The following is a 10,616-nucleotide window of genomic DNA, read 5'->3' as shown; positions in this document are numbered from 1 at the left end:
GGGGATGGAAAAGACCATTCCTGAAGTGTTCTCGATGCTGAAGTCAGCAGAGGCTGAAATCAAGAAAGAACATCAAGTGTTGATGGTCAATAAGACCACTAAGTTCAAGAAGGGCAAGGGTAAGAAGAACTTCAAGAAGGACGGCAAAGATGTTGCCGCGCCCGGTAAGCCTGTTGCCGGGAAGAAGTCAAAGAATGGACCTAAGCCTGAGACTGAGTGCTTTTATTGCAAGGGGAAGGGTCACTGGAAGCGGAACTGCCCCAAATACTTAGCGGATAAGAAGGCCGGCAACACCAAAGGTATATTTGATATACATGTGATTGATGTGTACCTTACCAGTACTCGTAGTAACTCCTGGGTATTTGATACCGGTGCCGTTGCTCATATTTGTAACTCACAGCAGGAGCTGCGGAATAAACGGAGACTGGCGAAGGACGAGGTGACGATGCGCGTCGGGAATGGTTCCAGAGTCGATGTGATCGCCGTCGGCACGCTGCCTCTACATTTACCCACGGGATTAGTTTTGAACCTTAATAATTGTTATTTAGTGCCAAGTTTGAGCATGAACATTGTATCTAGATCTCGTTTAATACGAGATGGCTACTCATTTAAGTCTGAGAATAATGGTTGTTCGATTTATATGAGAGATATGTTTTATGGTCATGCTCCGATGGTCAATGGTTTATTCTTAATGAATCTCGAGCGTAATATTACACATGTTCATAGTGTAGATGCCAAAAGATGTAAAGTTGATAACGATAGTCCCACATACTTGTGGCACTGCCGCCTTGGTCACATTGGTGTCAAGCGCATGAAGAAGCTCCATGCTGATGGACTTTTGGAGTCTCTTGATTATGAATCGTTTGACACATGCGAACCATGCCTCTTGGGCAAAATGACCAAGACTCCGTTCTCCGGAACAATGGAGCGAGCAACCAACTTGTTGGAAATCATACATACCGATGTGTGCGGTCCAATGAGCGTTGAGGCTCGCGGAGGATATCGTTATGTTCTCACTCTCACTGATGACTTGAGTAGATATGGGTATGTCTACTTAATGAAACACAAGTCTGAGACCTTTGAAAAGTTCAAGGAATTTCAGAATGAGGTAGAGAATCAACGTGACCGAAAGATAAAATTCTTACGATCAGATCGTGGAGAAGAATACTTAAGTCACGAATTTGGTACACACTTAAGGAAATGTGGAATCGTTTCACAACTCACGCCGCCTGGAACACCTCAGCGAAACGGTGTGTTCGAACATCGTAATCGCACTCTATTGGATATGGTGCGGTCTATGATGTCTCTTACCAATTTACCGCTATCATTTTGGGGATACGCTCTAGAGACAGCTACATTCACTTTAAATAGGGCACCGTCTAAATCCGTTGAGACGACACCGTATGAATTATGGTTTGGAAAGAAACCTAAGCTGTCGTTTCTAAAAGTTTGGGGATGCGATGCTTATGTCAAGAAACTTCAACCTGAAAAGCTCGAACCCAAGTCGGAAAAATGCGTATTCATAGGATACCCTAAGGAAACTGTCGGGTATACCTTCTACTTAAGATCCGAAGGCAAGATCTTTGTTGCCAAGAACGGATGCTTTCTGGAAAAAGAGTTTCTCTCGAAAGAAGTAAGTGGGAGGAAAGTAGAACTCGATGAAGTACTACCTCTTGAGCGGGAAAGTGGCGCAGCGCAGGAAACCGTTCCTGTGATGCCCACACCAACTGAAGAGGAAAACAATGATGATGATCAAGGTACTTCGGATCAAGTTACTACTGAACTTCGTAGGTCCACAAGGACACGTTCCGCGCCAGAGTGGTACGGCAACCCTGTCCTGGAAATCATGTTGTTAGACAACAATGAACCTTCGAACTATGAAGAAGCGATGGCGGGCCCGGATTCCAACAAATGGCTTGAAGCCATGAAATCCGAGATAGAATCCATGTATGAAAACAAAGTATGGACTTTGACAGACTTGCCCGATGATCGGCGAGCGATAGAAAACAAATGGATTTTTAAGAAGAAGACGGACGCGGATGGTAATGTTACCATTTATAAGGCTCGACTTGTCGCTAAGGGTTATCGACAAGTTCAAGGGATTGACTACGACGAGACTTTCTCTCACGTAGCGAAGCTGAAGTCCGTCCGAATCATGTTAGCAATTGCCGCATACTATGATTATGAGATATGGCAGATGGACGTCAAAACAGCATTCCTTAACAGACATCTTAAGGAAGAGCTGTATATGATGCAGCCGGAAGGTTTTGTCGATCCTCGGAACGCTAACAAAGTATGCAAGCTCCAGCGATCCATTTATGGACTGGTGCAAGCATCTCGGAGTTGGAACATTCGCTTTGATGAGATGATCAAAGCGTTTGGGTTTATGCAGACTTATGGAGAAGCCTGCGTTTACAAGAAAGTGAGTGGGAGCTCTGTAGCATTTCTCATATTATATGTAGATGACATACTCTTGATGGGAAATAATATAGAATTTTTGGACAGCATTAAGGCCTACTTGAATAAGTGTTTTTCAATGAAGGACCTTGGAGAAGCTGCTTACATATTAGGCATCAAGATCTATAGAGATAGATCGAGACGCCTCATAGGTCTTTCACAAAGCACATACCTTGATAAGATTTTGAAGAGGTTCAAAATGGATCAGTCCAAGAAGGGGTTCTTGCCTATGTTACAAGGTGTGAGACTGAGCTCGGCTCAGTCACCGACCACGGCAAAAGATAAAGAAGAGATGAGTGTCATCCCCTATGCTTCAGCCATAGGATCTATTATGTATGCCATGCTGTGTACCAGACCCGATGTAAACCTTGCCGTAAGTTTGGTAGCAAGATACCAAAGTAATCCCGGCAAGGAACACTGGACAGCGGTCAAGAATATCCTGAAGTACCTGAAAAGGACGAAGGACATGTTTCTCGTTTATGGAGGAGACGAAGAGCTCGTCGTAAAGGGTTACGTCGACGCTAGCTTCGACTCAGATCTGGATGACTCTAAGTCACAAATCGGATACGTGTATATGTTGAATGGTGGAGCAGTAAGCTGGTGCAGCTGCAAGCAGAGCGTCGTGGCGGGATCTACGTGTGAAGCGGAGTACATGGCAGCCTCGGAGGCAGCGCATGAAGCGATTTGGGTGAAGGAGTTCATCACCGACCTAGGAGTCATACCCAATGCGTCGGGGCCGATCAAACTCTTCTGTGACAACACTGGAGCTATTGCCCTCGCCAAGGAGCCCAGGTTTCACAAGAAGACCAGGCACATCAAGCGTCGTTTCAACTCCATCCGTGAAAATGTTCAAGATGGAGACATAGAGATTTGCAAAGTGCACACGGATCTGAATGTCGCAGATCCGCTGACTAAACCTCTCTCGCGTGCAAAACATGATCAACACCAGAACTCTATGGGTGTTCGATTCATCACAATGTAACTAGATTGGTGACTCTAGTGCAAGTGGGAGACTGTTGGAAATATGCCCTAGAGGCAATAATAAAAGTATTATTATATTTCATTGTTCATGATGATTGTCTTTTATTCATGCTATAACTGTATTATCCGGAAATCGTAATACACGTGTGAATACTTAGACCACACTATGTCCCTGGTAAGCCTCTAGTTGACCAGCTCGTTGTGATCAACAGATAGTCATGGTTTCCTGACTATGGACATTGGATGTCGTTGATAACGGGATCACATCATTAGGAGAATGATGTGATGGACAAGACCCAATCCTAAGCATAGCATAAAAGATCGTGTAGTTCGTTTTGCTAGAGCTTTGCAAGTGTCAAGTATCTCTTCCTTCGACCATGAGATCGTGTAACTCCCGGATACCGTAAGAGTGCCTTGGGTGTATCAAACGTCACAACGTAACTGGGTGACTATAAAGGTGCATTACAGGTATCTCCGAAAGTATCTGTTGGGTTGACACGGATCGAGACTGGGATTTGTCACTCCGTATGACGGAGAGGTATCTCTGGGCCCACTCGGTAATGCATCATCATAATGAGCTCAATGTGACCAAGGTGTTGGACACGGGATCATGCATTACGGTACAAGTAAAGTGACTTGCCGGTAACGAGACTGAACAAGGTATTGGGATACCGACGATCGAGTCTCGGGCAAGTAACGTACCGATTGACAAAGGGAATTGTATACAGGGTTTGATCGAATCCTCGACATCGTGGTTCATCCGATGACAACATCGAGGAGCATGTGGGAGCCATCATGGGTATCCAGATCCCGCTGTTGGTTATTGACCTGAGAGCGTCTCGGTCATGTCTGCATGTCTCCCGAACCCGTAGGGTCTACACACTTAAGGTTCGGTGACGCTAGGGTTATTAGGAAGACTAGTATGTGACTACCGAATGTTGTTCGAAGTCCCGGATGGGATCCCGGACATCACGAGGAGCTCCGGAAGGGTCCGGAGGTAAAGATTTATATATGGGAAGTTGTCAAGCGGACACCGGGAAGTTTCGGGGTCATACCGATATTGTACCGGGGCCACCGGAAGGGTTCCGGGGGTCCACCGGGAGGGGCCACCCCTCCCGGGGGGCCACATGGGCTGCGTGGGGCAGGGAGCCAGCCCCTGGTGGGCTGGGCGCACCCCCTCCCTTGGGCCCTTGCGCCTAGGGTTGAGGGGGGAACCCTAGAGGGGGCGCCCCCTTGGCTTGGGGGGCAAGCCACCCTCTCCCCCTCTCCCCTTGGCCGCCCCCCCCTAGATGGGTTCTAGAGGGGCCGGCCCCCTTCTCCCTTCCCCCTATAAATAGAGGGGTGAGGGGAGGGCAGCCGCACCACCCTCCAAGGCGCAGCCCTCCCCTCCCCAACACCTCTCCTCCTCCGTTGTGTGCTTGGCGAAGCCCTGTCGGAGTACTGCCTCTCCACCATCACCACGCCGTCGTGCTGCCGGTGGAGCTGTCTTCCTCAACCTCTCCTTCCCCTTGCTGGATCAAGAAGGAGGAGACGTCTCCCGTCCCGTACGTGTGTTGAACGCGGAGGTGCTGTCCGTTCAGCACTTGGTCATCGGTGATTCGAATCACGTCGAGTACGACTCCATCATCACCTTGCAAGCTTCCGCACGCGATCTACAAGTGGTATGTAGATGCAAACTCTCTCCCTTGACTCGTTGCTTAGATGAACTCATAGATGGATCTTGGTGAAATCGTAGGAAAAATTTTAATTTTCTGCAAAGTTCTCCAACACGGTACTACCGCTCTCACCCAGCAGTACTGCCGCGCTGACGAGGAGGTCAGGGTCCTGGCCCCAGAGCGGTACTACTGCGGGAGTAGGCGCGGTACTACCGCTTGGAGCGGTACTACCGCCACTACTACCGCACTTAGTACCGTAAAACCCGACACGAAAAACATCGGTCTCGAATCGAGGCGGTAGTAGCCCGGAACCACTGCGGTACTACGGCCGAAGACCACAAGCGGTACTACCACTTGGGGAGCGGTACTACCGCTCTGGGAGCGGTACTACTGCTTGAGTGCTTCGGCGGTACTACCGCTGAGGACCGCGGTACTACCGCTGGGGCAGGACAAGGCAGACACAAGGGGAAAGGCAGCTCCAATGAAGCGGAAGGAAAACGTCGGGTGTGATATGGATGTGTACGTGTTGATTCCACCCTAGCCTTACCAAAGCGGATCCCCTCTTGATAGTACGGTGACTCCTACGAAACTAGTTCACCAACAATGAAACGAAGGAGCTACACCGTCTTGAATAAAACACCGAGGGGAGGTAATCGTCTCGTGCCAATGGATGAATCTCTGAAAGAACTTAACGCACATGATTAGTCCGCACAAGCATTGTCATCAATCACCAAAACATCTTGGGGATAAATATGCCCTTACAGGACACATATTACGTGGGTACTATACCGCATGCAGCTGATCTCTTTGGATCCTTCTGGTGGCACGACATCATTCAACTCAGTGATGTGTTTCGTGGGATCTCAAAAGCCACAGTTGGTGATGGTGCCTCAATCCTGTTCTGGAAAGATGTGTGGTTTGAGCATGACCAGGAAGCTCCACTCTCTAAGATTTATCGCAAAGCATTCTCATTCTCCACAAATGAGGATCTGTCAGTTTGTGACGCTCTGGAAGCTACAGACCCAACCATGCTTTTTCACCTGCCACTCTTTACTCAAGCGAGAGATGAAGTCAGAGAGATTCAGCAGGGATCCATGTATGTCATACCAGAGAGGGGTGTTGCTGATCTTTGGGTTTGCACCATAGGAGGAAAGTTTTCGGCCATAATCTACTACAATCACTGTTTCAGGGAGACGATCGCCGATGATGCCTTTCGGTGGCTTTGGAAGGCCAAGAGTCCCATCAAATTCAAAATGTTTGGCTGGCTGTTGATGGTTGACCGTCTGAATACGAGAAACATGCTGAAGCGTAGACATTATGCTCTTGTGGACAACAACTATGCATGCATGCTTTGCCACCCCCCCCCCCCCGAGGAAACAGTTGAGCACCTCTTCTTCTCGTGCCCCTTTAGCCAGCGCTGTTGGGACAGGGTGGGACTGAGGTGGCCGAATGATGGTAATAGGATTTCTCTGTTGCACGAAGGTAAAGCACAATGGAGGCAACCACTGTTCATGGACATCTTCTTGCTGGCCGCGTGGAGTATCTAGAAGGAGAGAAACAATGAATTCTATAGAGGAGTGCCACACTCTTTCGTGGCATGGCTTGATAGATTCAAGCATCTGTTGGGTCTCCTTGTTCACAATTGTAAAGAAGAGCTTCACCCCTTCCTAGAATCTTACATACAAAACTTGTAAGCAGTAGCATCTTACTTACATAGAGGGCTTAGGGGGAGCCCTGCAAAACCCCCCACATGTAATGATGTAACTACTTCTGTGAGTAATACAAAGTCAGTGCGAGCCTCTCCCACTGTCGTTCACGTTAAAAAAAATTAACATGTTGTATAATGTTGGCATGGCAATTTTTACATCATGGAAAATTTGCATTTTTTTAGTTCGCTCACATGGCAATTTTTGAAAATTTACATGTATCAAAAACCATGGCAAGTTTTAGATAATTATTTGTAATGGTCATATGTGAACTGTAGGAAAAGATGAATAGTTCTTTTTCTTCAACTTAGCATTTTTTGTATGCCATGACCTTTTTTTTAATTTGCCACCTCCATGTCCAAAAGTAGAAAAACAAGATAATGCCATGTCTCATCTACATTTTTTATGACACATTTGCAATTCGGTTTAATGACACATGGCAATTTCTGGACATGTTCATATTCAAGACGTAACTATAATTGCCATGTCTCAACTACATTTTTTTTCTGGTGAGCACAATCCCTGAAGTTGTCATTTGTTGAAAGAACATTCTTTCCTTGAATTTTGCCATGTGCAAATGAAAATGTTGGCAAACCCACATGGTACCATAAAATCAATTTTGTCATGGCAAAAAAAATTTGTAGTTTATGTATCGTGGCAAATTTTGGTAATTGACCATGGAAAATATAGTTCATGCACCAGGGCAATTTCAGTTTACATACCATGGAAATTTAGTTCATGCACCATGCCAATTTTTATTCTTCCCATGACAACATTCAACTTTTTGAACCATGGAAACTTAGTTGATGCCTTTTCTTTGAGCATCATGGCAAATTCACACCATTATGGACACCTTGACAAACTTACACATATTTTTTCCATTAATGCCTATTTTAGGAGCATGGCAAATTCCTTTCTTTTGCAACATGGCAAAATTACCTTTTTACGGGAGCATCACAAATTTAGTTCACAGATCATGGCAAAATTAGTGTATGGACCATGCCAATTTTTATTTTCTGAAAAAAATATCAAAATTTAAGTTTTAACCATGGCAAATTTGTCCTTTTTTCCTTCTTCTTTGGAACATGACATTTTTTGTTGTTGAAACAAACCATGTGGGTGTGAAATTCCTTTTTTTTGTAGCATGCCGATTTTATTTGTTTTCTAGGACATGCGAGATTTAGTTTGTGTTTGTTTTTTATCCCGCAGGAAAAAGGTACCCCCCCCCGCGTCGTCCGCTCCTGGGCGACACGGGGGCGAACCCCTATATCCGGCGCCAGGCACCCCCGCCCGCCTCCTCTTCCCTCCGCCGTCGTCGACGGCCGTCCCGGGCTTCGCCCGTGCGGTTGCTGGCGGCGGCGGGGCGTCCCTGCGTGCTCCCCTGCCCGGATCTGCGCCCCATCTCTCCTCCCGACGGCGACCCTTCCTCTCCGGCATCCTCTCCTGGCGCGGTGCTCGGCCCCGGATCTAGCCTCTGCGGCGTCGGCCATGGCGGCTGCCGTCCCGGTCGGCTTCGGGGTGGCTTGCGATTCAGCCGCCCGTCTGGCCGCCATGGTGGCCTCCCTTCCAGATCCGCACTGGTGGCGGCCTGTGGTCATTCTCTTGACCGGCGGGGGGTCGACTAGGGGTTGTGGCCCCTCCGCTCGGCCTGGGCGTGCTGCCCCTGCTCCGGTTCTTGGGGTTGCCCTCCGGCTGGATCTGGGGTGTTTGAGCGCCGCAGGCCCCCTTCCCGGTGGAAGTGGTGGTGGTCTGGTCCGCCGTTCTGGCGTGGTGCCGGGGCTGCTCCCTGTGTTGGTGGAGATGCTCGTGGTGGGTGGATGCCGGGGCGGCGGCCCCGGGCTGTGAGGGCGGCACCGGCTCTACGGCGAGCGGCGGCCGCGAGGGCTGTACCGCAACCTCGGTCGTGCGGGCGACGAGGTTGTGGCGGGCGTGCTTTGTCTGGTGAAGATCGGCTCCATCCGCTCGCAGATGCACCCACTGGCCTGATCCGGCCATGGCGGCTTTGTCGCGTCGGCTCGTGCTCTCGGGTTCGGTTGGTTGGGAGTGGAGTGTGGGACCGGGGGAAACCCTTGGCCTTTGGTGGCTACGGCGAGGCCGTCTCCATTTTCTTGGAGTCGGTCCCCTTCTTGGAGGCCTCGTCGAGATCCCCGTCTGCTTCCTTCTTCCACGCTCTTGCATGGGGCGAAAGTCCTAGATCCCCTTGTGGGCGGCGGCGACGTGTCGACGTCGTTCCCTTCTTGAAGGCGTCGTCTGGGGTTCATGGAGGTGTGGATGGTGCTTTTCTGCTTGGTGAGGGCAGTGTGGCGGCGAGCTGTTCCTTGTTTCCCGTCTTCTCCGTGCGGTCTTCATCTTGTGTAGGCGCTCTTCAGCTTGTGTCTGGTTGGGTGGCTGCCCAGGTGGTGGTGAGGTCGTGGGATCCCAGCAGAGGAGCTGTTCTGCTCCCTCATGCCCGAGCTGCCAGGCGGCATTGCCCATTCGGCTCTAGGGTGAGCACTTTACCTTCCGACGGTTCGGCGCCCTTCGAGCCAGGGCGAGAGGATTGTTGTCTTCTTCGGAGGTAGAAGCGAGTGGCTTGTCGACCTTGGCATGTTCTTCGGGAGTAGGCGAGTAGATGTTGGTTATCGATGCTGGTTTCTTCCTGCCCTCACCCTGCTGCTGGTGTGGCTTTGCTCATGGCGTCTGACCTTGGTGATCTTGGCTAGGCTCCTATTACTATCTCTTGTTTGCCTGTATCACATATAGGTCGTAAGCTGCTACAGCTCTCTGTATCTTTGCCGTTTCTGTTTCTATCATGTTGTACGCTTTCTTGTAATCCTGGCCGGTTGATGGCTTTGTTAATTCAAAGCCGGGTTAGGTTCGAGCCTTTTCTCGGGCTCGGCCGACACCTTTTCTTTTAAAAAAAGGAAAAAGGTACTTTTAATTTGTATTGCATGGCATTTTTTTATCCTGTTATATGGCATTTTTTTTTGCGTACACGACGATGTATCGATCCTGACCGGGTCAGCTGGTGCTGGAGTGGCCCATACGTGCAGACCGTCGCACGCACCCCCGGGCACGCGACCAGACGACCAATCAGCGAACCAACCAATCAACCAGCGAGCGAGCGAGCGAGAAACGCGTCTGCGGTCTACGCCCGCCCGCCCGTCTCCGTTTTCCCTCGGCCAACAAAGACCGTCCGAGCGCAAGACAGGGCTGCGTGGGTGGACTCCGGACTCCGGAGAGTGGCGACAAGGGAAACCGCGTGGCGCCCCAGCCTGCGCCGTGCGGCGGGTCGGTGGCAAGGCAGAGAGGTCCGGCTCACACGGCGCAAAATTTTCTCCGTCTCCCCCCGCGGACCCGCTCCGCTCCGGCCCGTGCACTGCACTCCCGAGTCAAACATGGCCAGCCGAGCTCACTCAGACTCAGTGCCCGTTCAGCACGTCCCATCTCTGGTAATGATGCCTGCTGCGCATGAGCGTGACGCGGCCAGCCAGGCTATGAGCCTACGACGCGACGCGACGCGCATGAATGGGTGTACGAAATACGAATGATGAGGCATACCAATCACGTTGGTTAGTTGCGGATTTAATTAGGCAGCACTTGACACTGATTCTGCTCGCAATTTGGTGGGCCGTTTGGTGGTTCGTGTCGTGCTAATTCTTGTTCCATCCATCGGGGCACCTGGAATTAGGGGCCTTGTTTTGCAACTTGTATGTTGGGTGCCGGATCGATCGATGGTGCCTTCTCATTCTCCTCAGGGTAGGTTAGGTCCATGCCCAACCACAACAGCCTACTGTAGCTAGCTATACACATACCCCGTGTTGCAAGCAACCGGCCT

This window comes from Triticum dicoccoides, chromosome 7B (genome assembly GCF_002162155.2).
Source record: "Triticum dicoccoides isolate Atlit2015 ecotype Zavitan chromosome 7B, WEW_v2.0, whole genome shotgun sequence".
NCBI classification, from domain to species: Eukaryota; Viridiplantae; Streptophyta; class Magnoliopsida; order Poales; family Poaceae; genus Triticum; species Triticum dicoccoides.
Note: the sequence above shows the minus strand (reverse complement) of the source record.